This window comes from Haliotis rubra, unplaced genomic scaffold, assembly GCF_003918875.1.
Source record: "Haliotis rubra isolate DU_JTF1 unplaced genomic scaffold, ASM391887v1 Scf94, whole genome shotgun sequence".
NCBI lineage: Eukaryota > Metazoa > Mollusca > Gastropoda > Lepetellida > Haliotidae > Haliotis > Haliotis rubra.
The window spans coordinates 604,582-619,953 of record NW_025767679.1 but is presented as its reverse complement, the minus strand read 5'-3'; the positions used below and the strand labels follow the sequence as shown (position 1 = coordinate 619,953).

At 36.2% G+C, this 15,372-nt stretch overlaps 1 protein-coding gene across 2 annotated transcripts in view; it reads right to left on the bottom strand.

Moving 5' to 3' along the window:
- LOC124264747 (retinoic acid receptor alpha-A-like) overlaps positions 1-9,949 on the bottom strand; it is an 89,641-nt gene extending 79,692 nt beyond the window's left edge. For both annotated transcript variants that reach the window (XM_046699520.1, XM_046699521.1), the window contains exon 1: positions 9,876-9,949. The gene's annotated coding sequence lies outside the window, so the exon portion shown is untranslated. The remainder of the gene's footprint in view (positions 1-9,875) is intronic.
- Positions 9,950-15,372: the final 5,423 nt, after the last annotated feature.

Here is a 15,372-nt window from a genome sequence, read left to right as displayed (position 1 = left end):
CTCTCCGTAGAGATTCATCAATTCATGCTATATTGTCTTTGTCATAGATACTCAAGATCTGAAAGTTGATTTATTGGAAAATGATTGATTTGAATCTTCAAAGGCAAAATGGGATAAAAAAGGACACAGAGATAGCCTTTGATTACTTGCCATGGGGACAAGAGAACTATTTTTCAGACATCCACATCCTGCTGTTTCAATATGTATAGTATGACCAGAAATTATTGAGAATTTTAGGAGTATGTTTAATTGGATTTCTAGTATAAACAACCTTGACCAGCTATCAAGTGCTTGGTTTCATTCAAGAGAGACAACTCTGTTAAGCCTTTTTCATTAGTTTGTGAAGAGTTATCCCTCTTTGTTTACTTGCTAGCAGACGACATTTTCAGTGATCCTCGGTTAGTCGGTATGGATGATTTAGAGAAGAGGAAGTTGATTTTAGACATCAGATCAGCTAAAGTGATTTCAAGTAGAACAGGCATCCCTTTGTCTACTGTTTATCGTGTTTTGAAAAATATTGCAAATGGATATGGCACTGAGCATCAGGGAGGCGCAGGTAGGCCAAGAAAATTCGGTGACAGGAGGCGGCTTGGTATTCTTGTTTCTATAAACAAGCGAAGGAGTTTAGAAAACTTAAGGCTGGATATGATTGATAGATGAACTGTGGCTGTCTATAAGGAGACAATTAGAATTGAGCTGCATGCAATGGGTTGGCAGAAAAGTCGAGGAATTCCATCACCGATCATGAAACCTGAACAAAAGGAGCGAAGGTTGAACTGGTGCTTACAGCATAGAAATTTTAACTGGGACAATGTGATTTTCTTAGATGAAAGTTCTGTGTGGCTGTTTCCTAATACACTGAAATTCTGGACCAAACAAACTGAAACACCTCTGTATCAGCGCCCAAAGTACAGTCCGAAATTTAACGTGTGGGGTGGCATATCTGTGTTAGGGGCAACGCCCCTCTGTGTATTTGAAGGGAATATGAACAGTGAGCGGTACACAGATATTCTTGAGGGACATTTACTACCATCTGCTCACTTGTTCTATGGAAATGTTTGGATTTTCCAGCAGGACAACGACCCAAAACATCGTTCAAAGCATTCACAGGCCTGGTTTTCGGACCTAAAATATGACATTATTAGATTGGCCAAGCTATAGCCCTGACCTAAATCCAATAGAAAATGTTTAGGAACTTATGAAGGAAAGTGTCAATAAGAAAAATCTGACAAATATTGCTGAAATGAAAGAAGAGGTGGCCCGATATTGGGACAGCATGGACCACAACTTTCTAACTTCTTTGATCAGTAGTATGCCCCGCCGCATTGAAGCATTGTGACGTGACAAAATACTAACTGTTCACCTGTCTTTGAATCTGGAGTTATGTTCTGCTAATATTCACATTTAATACGTGAGTAATGAGTGAAAAAAAAAAAATTACAATCTTTAAATTCTCAATAATTTCTGGTTGTACTGTATAAACAATTACCTCTGCTTCATTAACATGATTAAGAAAGCTTTGAACAGCTTCTTGATTAGATCTAATTCGCAAATAGTCTGGAAGTTTGGGACAGTTGGAAGGGAAGAATTTCTTTTTCCTTTTTTTCAAAACATTCTCTGAATATATTGTAATGTGCATTGTTGGTTTAATAGGTCTTGAATGTTTCTATGCACAAATCAGAATTTGTAAGCTACAAAATGAGATTTACATGATTACAACACATGTAGTGACATACAGTTGATTCAGGGATGCATAGTAGTAGACCCTGAAACAAATATATCCAAGAAAGCCCATGCAAGTCTAGAATGTGTGGCAAGTCTAGATTTCCAGTTTAATGAAGTAGGTTTCTGGGCTTCTTTTCATTACATTCTAATTTTTTTTATTATGAACTGTTATTATTATTTCTGTAAAATATGTTCATTTCAGAGACTTGTTAGTCTTGGATCCGTAGAGAAGACAAGATGTTAAACAGACTCTTCATTGAACTACTGTGTATTTTCACATAATTTGTGGGTAAATTTGCAGCTGAATTTGGTGGAATGTGGTGAAGAAGTATTTTTTATTCTACTGATCACTTGTTTTGGACAGGTAGCTACTGGTTTTACTGTTTGAAACATCAACATAATTCTGCATAAATTGTTTCTAAAATCATTACATCCTCACTACCTAACGCTGATCTATTATCTCTGAGTCTGAATCAACATATTAACAATTGTAGTGACTAGGGTTGGGTATTGCCAAAATTTTCACATTGCGATATATTTGTTATATGTGTTAACGTATTGCAATATGTATTGCAATGTATTGTGAAAGTTTAACACATGCTAAGGTGAGGTGAAATTGGGTTTAACGTTGTGCTTGAGAATATTTCGCTCAATTGACGACATGCTTGTGTATGTTAAGGTGCTTGTACTAGCCCAGACTGAAGCTGGTTTTATAGTGCTAGCTTAATAATATACCATGCCGAAGTGAAGCTTGAATAACCCATTCAGACACATTATACTGACTCCAAGCCGACCAGTTCTTGTTGTACCCATTAATGCCGAGCGCCAGACAGGGACCAACAAGTACAATATTTTAATGTCTTTTGGTATGACGCGGTCGGGGATCGAACCCACAACCTTCCGCTTTCCGGGCGGACGCTCTAACCAGTAGACCACGGAGGCTGTCACATGCTAAGGTAATGAAATTACTGTTTCCTTTCTTTTGAAACAAAGCATCTGGCCACACTCAGGACTCAGATGTGATTGTACAAGAGATCAATTGAAAATGTTTCCAAAGTGAAGACCGCTCTGAAGTTTGGTTTGTTTATCCCTACAACATGTGCTGGTACCAATCTATTTTTGTTTATTCATATGGTTTAAAAGTCATGCAAATGCAAATATATGACCAATAAACATTCTCAAAATTATTAATGTATAATAATATAAAGAAAATACAAATGTTATTAGTATTTGTGACAAGATCACGAAAATTACCGATCCTGGTCACGGAAATTGTTGATTGTATCGGGTGAATCGGTTTGCGAAAACTCTACCGCAATATATCATATTGTGAAGTTCGAATTGCAATCTACCGGTTAACCAGTATTATGGTAATGCTATTTTTGAGGGCATTATCATTTGCCCACCTGCCAGTCCGGGCAGTTAATGGAAGACCTCGGGCTTCTGCAAATTTAATGAGACAGAAACACTTTTTTTAAATAAAGCTTGATAAGTATTCCCAAAAGCAATCAGCAGAAAAACATTTTTAAGAGAAGGCAGACTTTTATGACAAGTATACATATCAACCTCCAATATTTCAGCTTGAAAATAACCTGCTAAGATCTTCATTAAGTATCCTGTAGTCATCATCAAGATCACCTTTTTACTCAGTTTGTTTTGTTTTTCTAATTTATTTGGGGAAGTGACATTTTGTTCTGTACATCATAAGCCAAATACATGTATTATTGTAATTACAGAGGCTGTTCTATTTTTTATTTCCATCATGTTTTTGCTCATAAGAACTGAATGATGGAAAATCGATTTGTCACTTATCTTATTACACATGTACATCATCAGTTTTGAAAACTGGAAATTAAAAACATGGCAATAGTACTTAACAGATATCCATATAATCATACAACACACAATCCCTAATGCCAGTAAACACTCAGCTCATAACTTGCCACTGGGTTATGGGATCCTCACGATGGGCCTCAACAGGGTTATTTGTTACCACCCACCCTGTCTATTGTATGTGTCTACAATACAGGCTCTATCACACCATCATATATCTCCCGTGACAGATACAACTGTTCATGTATCCAGTCTGAACCTAAATCATGTATATTCTTCTGTTAAGGCATGTCATAATAAAACATGTTTGCTTTGGCTGTACAACTTGACCCAGGCTACAAAAACAATGACAAGGCTGTGCTTACTGAAGCTTGAACATGAAGTGCCATTGAAGCTATTAACATTCATTAATAATGAAATTATTCAAAAACCATATTTAGTCAACACAAAGTGTATTTTCATTGGATACAGGTCTCAAGGGTGTATTCATAGTGCAGATTTGAAATGCTTTTGTCGCAAATGTAACAAAAATTTGCAGGAAAGGTCAACATGGACATAGATTAAAACAAATTAATTTCTCAGAATGCCTCAGCAAAACCAGTTTTAATAGGGAGTCACAGAATTTTTAACCCTTCACATTTCTACAATGAACTTGTTTCCAAGAACCATGTAAATGACTACCCACCCCACCCCCACAAAATGTTTTTTATTTGTTTAAATTCAAAATTTCCAAATGACCTAATTATCACCATGATTACAATGCCTTCTTATTATGCTTATGAGGCAAGTTTTATGAAGACTTAGGTCAAATCAAGTTCTTAAATCCAGCCCTCCATATACACTAAACAGTTGATCACACAAGTTGATTACTATATGTGCCAAGGCAACAAAGAGCTCCAAGCACCTTCTGCAACAATGAACATGCTGACAAGAGCAAAGGATGTTCAATGAATCAAGAGTGCACTTCATGGCCTGCGTTCTTCTTTATGACTATTACAGTGTGGTATATGTGCACATATGACTGGAATGCAAGGCATGTGCTTGGTGTAATTGCAGGCCTGTGTTCGTCATCCAGTGACCACTACAGCTATTAGACAAGTTGGCGGTCAGCCATAACCAGACACCTTCTAAGATTGATGGCTGTAAGGCAGTTTGCTTCTGCACATGAAAGGCAGAACTTCCCATTAGGCATTGCTTTAATTTTATTTTAACATATGGTCACTCTGACTTAACAGGCAAAACAGGTTTTCCACCTTTCAATTAAAGGATGTTTGTTGACATTCAAAAATGATTTCATTTTCATGTGTTACAAACAACATGATGTGGCATGGGTTCCGGGAACATTTTGAACAAAATTAAATGTTTGTTTTTCAATTCTAACTTCATTGCTATACCCACTTTAACAAAAGACTTAGGACCCCATATGACTTACTTTACTTCAATAAAACACAACAGTGAAAATTAACCATGTTAAGAAATAGCATGCACAATGTGTTTCAAATATACAGTTTGAAACTTACAATATTTAAAATGCGTAACTTTGACAAGATAATTTGCCTGAAAAATGGACTAATAGACCAGAATTCCATCTGAATCGCTCATAGTACATATTCGATAAATGAAGTTATTACTGCTCTTAAGTTAATTGATACATATCACAAGTGAAAATTATTGTTTTAGGGTACATGCTTGCAATACTTTGTAACATTTTGTAAAAGCACTACAAATCAAAATCTGATCAACACCACTTTTTGTTAAAGAAATCCTCGAAGTGACCAATTTGGAAAAATAGAGCCTCATAATGATGACGATGACTTGTGTCCAACAGTAAGACAGTAACCTTGATTCCTGTTTGGGAAGTTCAACTCATCTGTATCTGTTACAACCAGTCATTCAACTTTATTCCCTTGGAGTATATCAACTTCTCCTCAGGAATCAATTGGTATTTCCAGGAAGAAACCTATAGCTTAATGTTTCTTTCCCAAAACAACCCACATAAAGACAGCGGTTGTGACAATAGAAGTGTGTGATTGTGGAAGGTGTGGTATTTTTATCTTCAGCCAGCTACAGTTTCATAGTGACCTTGACTTTGTGACTGACATGGGATGCTTCTAGTTCAGCACACTGAGCTCATCTGTTTCTCCATCACCCAATGTCACCTTGTTTACTAGGTGTCTTAGATTTGATTCTGTGATGAACCTGCTTGCAATAAGTTGGACTCATTTCTCTTGCTTTGAATGAGACTGGAGATATATGCAAAAAGTTTTGATATCTAAATCGCTGGCTTGCATCATACATGTATCTATAATAGTTGCAGCACTGTTATGATAACATCACATTCTACATAAGTTTGATTTTGGGGGAAGACAATGATAGAGAGTGTCACTAAGAAAGATGCCATTGAGTATGTTGAGCAAACCTGTCATGACTATTAAAACTTCAAGCACTGCATATAGTGAGTGAGTGAGTTTAGTTTTACGCTGCACTCAGCAACATCCCAGTTATATGGCGGCGGTCTGTAAATAATAAGAGTCTGGACCAGCCAATCCAGTGATCAACAGCATGAGCATCGATCTGCGCAATGGGGAACCGATGACATGTGTCAACCAAGTCAGCGAAACTGACCACCCTATCCTGTCAGTCACCTCTTATGACAAGCATGGGTTACTGAAGATTCATATAATAGTTGCAGCACTGTTATGATAACATCACATTCTACATAAGTTTGATTTTGGGGAAGACAATGATAGAGAGTGTCACTAAGAAAGATGCCATTGAGTATGTTGAGCAAACCTGTCATGACTATTAAAACTTCAAGCACTGCATATAGTGAGTGAGTGAGTTTAGTTTTACGCTGCACTCAGCAATATCCCAGTTATATGGCGGCGGTCTGTAAATAATAAGAGTCTGGACCAGCCAATCCAGTGATCAACAGCATGAGCATCGATCTGCGCAATGGGGAACCGATGACATGTGTCAACCAAGTCAGCGAAACTGACCACCCTATCCTGTCAGTCACCTCTTATGACAAGCATGGGTTACTGAAGATTCATTCTAACCCGGACCTTCATGGGTTGGATAAAAGATCCCGATCCCATTAGCTGCCTCTTATGACAAGCATAGTCGCCTTTTATGGCAAGCACATGGGTTGCTGAAGACCTATTCTACCCCGGATCTTCACGGGTCAGCACTGCATATAACTAAAAAGATCCCATAACAGCAGGGTGGTTGTTGTTTAATGCCACACTCAGCAGTATTCCAGCTATATGACGGCAATGTGTAAATAATCCAGTCTGGATCAGACAATCCAGTGATCATCAGCATGAGCATCGATCTACGCAATGGGATACGATGATATGTGTCAACCAAGTCAGCCAGTCTGACCAGCCTATCCCGTTAGATGTCTCTCACGACAAGCGTGGGTTACTGAAGACCAATTCTAACCCTTATGTTCACTGGTAAATCATGATTGACAAACTAACTGTTCACTGTGAGGTGATCCATATTATTCAGTTATCCAGATGACTCAGCATTTCAGAATTATGCAGCAAGATCAGATCCATACAACACAAATATAAAACACTAAACTGTTAAACTTACACCCGTAGACCATAGAGATGTTCGTTAATTTAAAACCGAGTTCAACAGTCCACTTTCACAGATATCAAATTTTAGCATTTTATTTAATAGTCAGGTTTATGATCAAAAGTGTACAGTTCATACAATATATTATTTCAAATCTGTAGGTCTTCTATATTCAGTTCTTTCCCTTCCATGGGCCATGAAATGATGTAATGTTTGAACTTCATGGGAGTATTCAAGTAATACATGAAACCCTAAATCAAAAGCCAGGTATTCAGTAACCATGATGACTAAATATTTTACCAGTGACGACAAATTTGTAATTTATGTGTGAGTGAGATCGAAAATCGATTGAAAGGAGGATTAAAAATAATATTTTATTGTAAAAAACATATTTTCGATTAATCGGAATTTTCTTGTTTAGTATTTTACACACTTGAATGAAGTAAAGTAACCATTAAATTTGATGAATATTCATGTACAAACATGTGCTCAACAGCGTAAAGCTATGCGCATTGTAAAATTTTAAACATTGTTTTTGTTTAATTACAATTCCAGTGTCTTTCTTGCATACGTGCATTTCATTGCATGACAGTATTAGTTATAATAAACATTAATAAGAACAAAAACTGCGGAAAAACCCTTCAAATTGGTGATTATATTAAAAATGTATATATTCCGATTATAATCAATAATCGTTCACCACAAGTACTCTGATAATCGATAGTGGATTTTGTTTCAGATTCCCAACACTAGTGTGAGCATGTGTATGTATGCATGCATGTGTATTGGTTCAATTACAACAATGGCATGAAAACATTTCTCAACAGCTCAGAGGAGAAGTAAACACTATACTTCAATTGTAAAATGATATAAATGATCCTTCTACTGCTAACAGTGTTCATTATTCATCAAGACATGTAACCCTTCAACTACTTCCAACTATAGCCCTAATTATGAAATATTACCCACCTACCTAGACTTGTAAAGGAAATATTACATCACAGACTATCTACACTTATGTAACCATTCAATAAGGTTATTAAGTAGATGTGCTAGGCTTGCAGTCATTGACATATGTACGTATACATTGAAATGACCCAAATGAGTTCAAGACAAGGCCTAAGAATTCAAAATCAAACTGTTTCAATGGCTGAGTACCGTGACAAGAACGTGTAACTAAATGAGGAAACAACTGAAAATTTCAAACAAAATGTTTCATTCTATGGACAATATCAGCAAAAGTACCTGCTGTCAGTGAAACTATTTATTGTTAAAAACAATAGATACAGAAACACTAATGAGCACGCAGGTTTGTGGTATATGTGCAAAGAAACTTTTGTACCACTCCCTAACACCTTTTATTAGTTGAAAAAAATATTTATCTTTTGTGGAAAATGAAAGGAAAGAAATATTGTTCATACCAATGTCATACATAAAAATCCCATAAAAGCTATGGTGAATTATTAATACCTTTGATTGCAATTCATATAAATCATGGCTGTCATACTTTTCATACATCTGACAGTGGTGTAAATTACTGTCCGATCAAACAATTTCTCCAGTTAAAACATTATTTCCATGCACATTAACTAGGTTGTACTATACCCTCTATGTTTACTGATCCTAAACCATTACACACACAAACAAAATATAATAAAAAATTACACAGAAAACTGTATGTTCTTCCCATCTTGATAAATGGATGACAAAACTTGACTATTGAGAATGTCACTGAAGATTAAGGAGATATGATTTCGATTGCATGTCATATTGGATTGTGAAGAAAACTCTTGAAATTTATGACACAAAAAAATAATCGAAAGTGTATCTGATTCAATGTTACAGATGATAATGGATATGCTGGTTGTTATTTATTTGAAATAAACATACCTATCTAAAATATCATTTCTATCTAACAGCTGTTTGAAAATATTGATGACTCCTGTACAATATATAATTTAACAGTTTATGTTTATAGTTTCAATGAGCACCAACTCATCCGATCTCATGTACCCAATTTAATATTAATTACATATAGACAGCATAAAATAAGAAAAGGTAAGTTAAATAACAATTAGTCAAAACAATACAAAGTTACATGTTTTCCTAGGTCTCCAAGTATAAGATTAGGAAATTTAAAATAATTTAAAAGCCACAGTAACATATTTTCGTATTGAACTCTAAAATGTTTGGATACGAAATCGAAAAGTAAGAAACTGTCACCATTAAATATAATTTTAACACACGCAACATGGATATCTAATCACAAGCTGTATGTAAGACGTTTGACAAAACTTAATCGTTTATTTAATACAGAATGTATACACATGACAAGTGCGCGAAAACAGTGATAACATGCCATGAGCATTTTAGAATCTCCGTGTAAATGTTTTGCAGATAGAAAAGTGTTGAATAAATTAATTAGAATACTAACAATTAATAAGGCTCGGGCGGGTTGTGCATTTGTCACGTTTAAATTGCATTACTACATACTGGCGACTAGAGTATCAATAATTACATCGCATGCAATGTTTGGGGAAATATATAGATCTAAAAATAGACCGAATGCTCGGACCCACTGCTACAGGCCTATATGGATGTGGGACTTATTCGCATGATTTCGCTTCTGCCTCACTTCACCCGTGGGAACATTTGGGCTGTTTTGCAGAGTCAGCGAGCACATACCAGAGACACGCCACGTTAATATTTGCTGAGCAATGAAAATTACCTACCTCCGAAGATTTTCTGATGCTTTTGACAACAACAACTCTCGTACCCGCTGTAAACTGTCTATCGTACTTTCTCAGACGGCAACCTATGACCATTCTCTACCCATCTACGTTACACGTCCGCTGACCCAGAGAAATATAGTTCTACATATGAACGCAGAAAATCGTGTTACTCGACGGCAGGGAGTGCATCATCTCTATGTAATATCAATACCGAAATAGATCTTACTCTGAAACTGAAAAGATGATTTTATAATACGCCGAAATATGAAAACGTCGTGCCTTGATTGTTACGTAATAATTTGACCTAAAACCGAGAATCACTGCGCCGGGTCGTCGTGACCTAGTTCCGCGGTGTTTACATGAGATGTGCAATCACTGTCACATTTTAACGGCAGATCGGACAGATTTGTACATTTACTAAATGTTGTATATAAAAATAAATACAAGTAGCTCTTCATTCATTTCATTTACTCTTCAAAATCTATTTATTGCTTTCTTTCTATTTTTTGGTTACTATTTTACTATTTGTCTTCTCTAAAATAACCTTTTTAGACTCCAATACCGATTTGACTTAAAGTATGTATGTTATCTATACCATTCATACATATGACTGTTTAATTACTCATCGTTTAACTATAAAGAAAAATCAGATAAAAATAGTTGTGTACTTATTCAAAATAATTAAAGTCAGCTGAACTAAATCAATACTATTTTGAAATAGATCTGTTTAAAAGAATGCTTTAAAATATTTTGGGATGTCATCACAAACGCATACCGCACAATTTTGGGTCATGGTGCACACACTGTCCGACAACACCTCACAAATTGTCGCCAGAATCGATTAATTAGCTTTCGTGTGAATAAAAGCAGTGGGCTGTATTCGTCAATAAACATTTCACCCAAACAACCATCAGTTCATTTAAACAACAAACACCATCGTTTTATTAGCAGCTGCAGATCGCTAAATTGGTGATATAATTAATTGTAGACTGGCTGATAAGTAGTGAATAATCATGAGTTGTACGTGCAAATTCAGCAGACGGCAATACACTCTGTGCAGGGATCTGTTACTTCGTACTGGTTGTAGCGATCCGAAGGTTATTTAAATTATCATGCATTTTCTCTGTGTGTTAAAACCTTATTTTGAAGTTTACACCACGTGCTGTCAAACTATCGAGCTGTTAAACAACCCATACACCTGTGAATCCAAAGTCAAACGTTTATTTCTTGATGTTGTACTGGAGGAGAAAGGGGTAGTGGTGGTTGTTTTGACCACAGGATCTTGTAACGCTAAAAACTGCCATCAAGGTATGTACTGTCACTGACGAGGTCTTAGGACTATACAGTTTTTAGCACTACAAGACCCTGTGGTTTTGACGAACCATTATTTTCCCCCTGTCTGCATGCAGCAATCTATTTAGTCAACGAGCACCATCCAACAAACTCGTCAAACATATTTTTTGTTATTTTGAAACAACAACTAATAAACTATAAATTTTTGGCCATATTTCTAAACAAACCATTTTCTTTAAAACATTAAACATCTCTCCCTTCCCCTCGACCCACTGATATACAAGCCATATTGGTATAAGCCTTTTAGATATTACCTACTGGTACAAATTCTACTTCTACTCTTTCTAATCCGTGAACTGTCCTGGAAGGACACGACGAAAACATCGCCAGAAAAAGCACGATGCCATGTGTGTGAAGATTTTATGGACGCTTCTGAGATCATGAGGTCAGGCATCACGTGATTTTCTCCCTAAATTGAGGAAAATTACGATTTTGTCCTGACGAACTTTGATGGTTTGATTTTAGAATTCGTAATTCTTTTTAAAACTTGACAGTTTTGTGTTTGCACTTCATCATATATCCCAAACAAAGTATCTACTTCAGAGGGGTTAGATTGAGCCAAATTTTGGAGATCCCGTTAAAATGTGTCTTAGTGCCATTTAAAGGTTTGGGTGAAAAAGTCTCTGAATAACATTAGGTTTGGGTTGTACTGTGTCCAACATGTTATGCGTTTGGGACGCCATATAGATGACTATTGGCAGCAAGTTTTATGAAACATACAACTTTATGGATGACAACTTCTTATTTATTGCATTAAGCGACGTTTCGATGTAGATTCTTACATCGTTATCAAGCTAAAGGACCCATCTCACCAACTTCTAGAATGACGATCAAACAATTATCAAGTTTTATACCAAATTAGATAAAACTCGTATATAGTAATCTACGAGATCTAATGTAGTTGCGACAATTGATGTAAAATTCTTTCTGAAGTCTGAATCACAATTACAGATATGACTTTCAATAATCTTTATTATATACGATGAATCACATATCCGTGATATCACATGGCTGTCGTGTAACTTATGTCGAACACATTTTGAAATATATTCAAATACAAGAGTAATTGAAATGATAAAATTTGCTCATCTCAAAATTGAATCATCTTTTCCTTACCCTTTTCCTTTATACGTAAGATCCAGCCTAATTCATTCGAATTCATAACCAAACAAATCTGTTATAACAAGCACTTACAATTGGTAAAGAGGCCATCTTCTGTTCTGCATGGTTTGAGCGAGGTGTTGGTCAGATTCGTGATTTTATTAAATCAGACGGAACATATCGTTCCCTTGAAGAATTCCAGAATACTTTTGAACTTGACATACATTGTCTCTATTATAATGGTCTTATCTTGATTACAAGGAGCTATCAGGCAGAGTTAAAGATGCGCAGACCTACTTCTATTCAGCTTGATACTACAGCTACTCGTAAACTGATGTCTATTAAGAAAGGAATAAAGTGTTATTATTGTGGTTTACGTGCAGCTGATGTTTGCTTGAAATTCAACAATAAATGGGAAGATTGTATACTTGCTGAACTGGAATGGGAAAACAACCCATTTGTACAACCGTTAAAGACCACACTGGATACTAAACTGCCATGGTTCCAGTTCTGAAATATACATGGTATTTTATCAACCAATTCTGTCCTATTCAAGATCAAATTATTCTACTCGCACTTTGCTAAGGATCACAAAAATCCACAACTTTACTAACACGTAAATTTATAATTTGAAATTGTATCCATTTGAAATTGGATAAATAATGATGTGGTAACCCCTCTTTAGGCAAACAGCCACTTTAATCTAACCTTATGCATTTGATACATGAGTAACCATAGAAATTGTTTTCATGGCACCAATCAAGCATTTTGCAAATCATGGAACGACTTATTAACAAGTACACAACACCTGTCAATAGCGGGTATGGGTTCCACAAGACGAAATGACAAACTGAAACCTAGGATCCATGTTTACAATAAGCTTAGATATTTAAACCAAATTTGACCCCACATCATAGTTTTCTGTTGAATCTACGATTTGATCCTTAGAAAAGTGTGAATAGTATAGCTGAAAGCACTTTATGTACTTTTTGTCAATGTGAAGTTGAGACAATAACACATCTTTTTGGGATTGTAAACATGTTCAAGCCTTTTGGCAATGTTTTGTACAATTACTCACTGAAAAATGATTGCATGTTCACAACATGAACTTTCATCTACAACCTATTGTGTTTGGAATGAGAAAAATATACATAGATAATGTTTTTGATCTATTATTATTGTTAGATAAATTAGAATAGGGATAACTGTACTGTGTTTGATGAACTGGGGACGTATACCGCCGATATAACTAAATTTGCGGCTACATAACCATCGATATACGTCTCCAGAGGGGGTTCATATATTTTGTCCACATGCACTAGGGGAGTGGTCATTGATTTTACCTCCCGCAGGTCATGGGCATAAAAGGTGAATGTGCACCATATACCGAGGTATTGTTCATATGAGATATAATATGTCTTTAATATTCGTGATTTCTTTTCAGATTGACTATGATAGATCATATGATTTTTGTTTTCACACTAAACTTGGCGGTGAGGTGGTAATTGATTTTTAACCTCCCGCTCATATGACGTCATGGGCATAAAAGGTGAATGTGCGGCCATATACCGAGGTATTAAGCTGTTCATATGCTAGCCCAGAAACACCATGTTTCTTTACCCACTCAACACATTCGTCCGAGACCAGTCTTGTTGTAGATTGCCGAGCGCCAGGCAGGATAATATCATATTTTAACGTCTTTTGGTTGACGCGTGGGGATCACCCTAAACTTGGCACACCACGGGGGCGTACCACTAAACTTAATGACAGTATTAGACGGGGTTTCCGGAAATTGATTTTACAAAAAGAGTGGACTGGGTAAAATATAGTTGACCTTCATCAAATTTCATGGAATTGTCGAGGAATATTCAAATTGTTTCCTGACCCGTTGTTCACATCGGAATTCCTATAAATACTGTACAAATCATCGTCAGGCACTGGGGCGGTGGGGTAGCCTAAAGTACTGTCGGAAATAGAAAAAAAATTGTTTTTTTCGCATTTATATCTACAGTTTAAGTAGTTAACATGTGAAAGTATGAAATATCTGTTAAACTAAGTTCGGCCTAACTACAGTCTCAATGGTAGGGAGATAGAAAATGTAGAAAAAGGACTTTACTGAGGAGAGATTAGTGCAGAAATGAGCAATGCGGGGTTTTCTAAGTCCAAAGCGACTTATTTGGAACAGACCATGGCTTTATGCAAATTAGTGTGCGATGATATTGTATTACAAAGGACACTTTTTAAATTCCCATTTTGAAATTAAACTGAGCTTCATTATAAATGATAGCTGACGTACAAAATAATAACTTTAATACTGAAACTATTAAGGATGTAGCTACCACGGATCGGCGTCTCACTATCACTATAAAAAGAAACAGGTAAGAGGGGTCGTCACAAAAGCAAAACCACAACGGGTGGTGCAGACGGTGGTTGGGGTCGGGCTGGGGGATAGAGATAAGATAATCCTTTAGGGGAATTAAACTGTGGAAGAAAACGGCATGTCGTAACAATTTACAAATAATATCCAGTCCTGTCTATCTTCGGGTGGTCATGCCACTTATATATTTTGAGACATTTAATACGATGGCTGATTTAAGCTTTTCTATGGGTATGGGTATCATCCTCTCTTACATATCTCAACATAAACTTTATGAAAGAAAGACACGTAAGATGTTAATCAATAGATGAGACATGTTCAACACACATGAAAAAGCATAAAATATCATTGAGATGACCCCTTGTGCCTGTATGCAGCACATGCATTTCATGCCAGGCGAGTCGACGGTCCGTCGTCATACCTGGCTGAGCGACCTAATTGCCATCTATAGTCTGATCTATTGTTTTCAGCAGCTATTCGTATTTTTGCCCAATTTTACGAGTAAACGTGCTTTTCTGGATATCGTATTACGCATCCCACTGAACGCCCAGTTAGGCCGATGTGGGTTATTTCGACATATGCTATTTGCAATTGTGTACATTTTAGGGATACAGAGTAACAGCCTAAAAACAGTTTTTTTTTCTATTTCCGATAGTACTTTAGTGG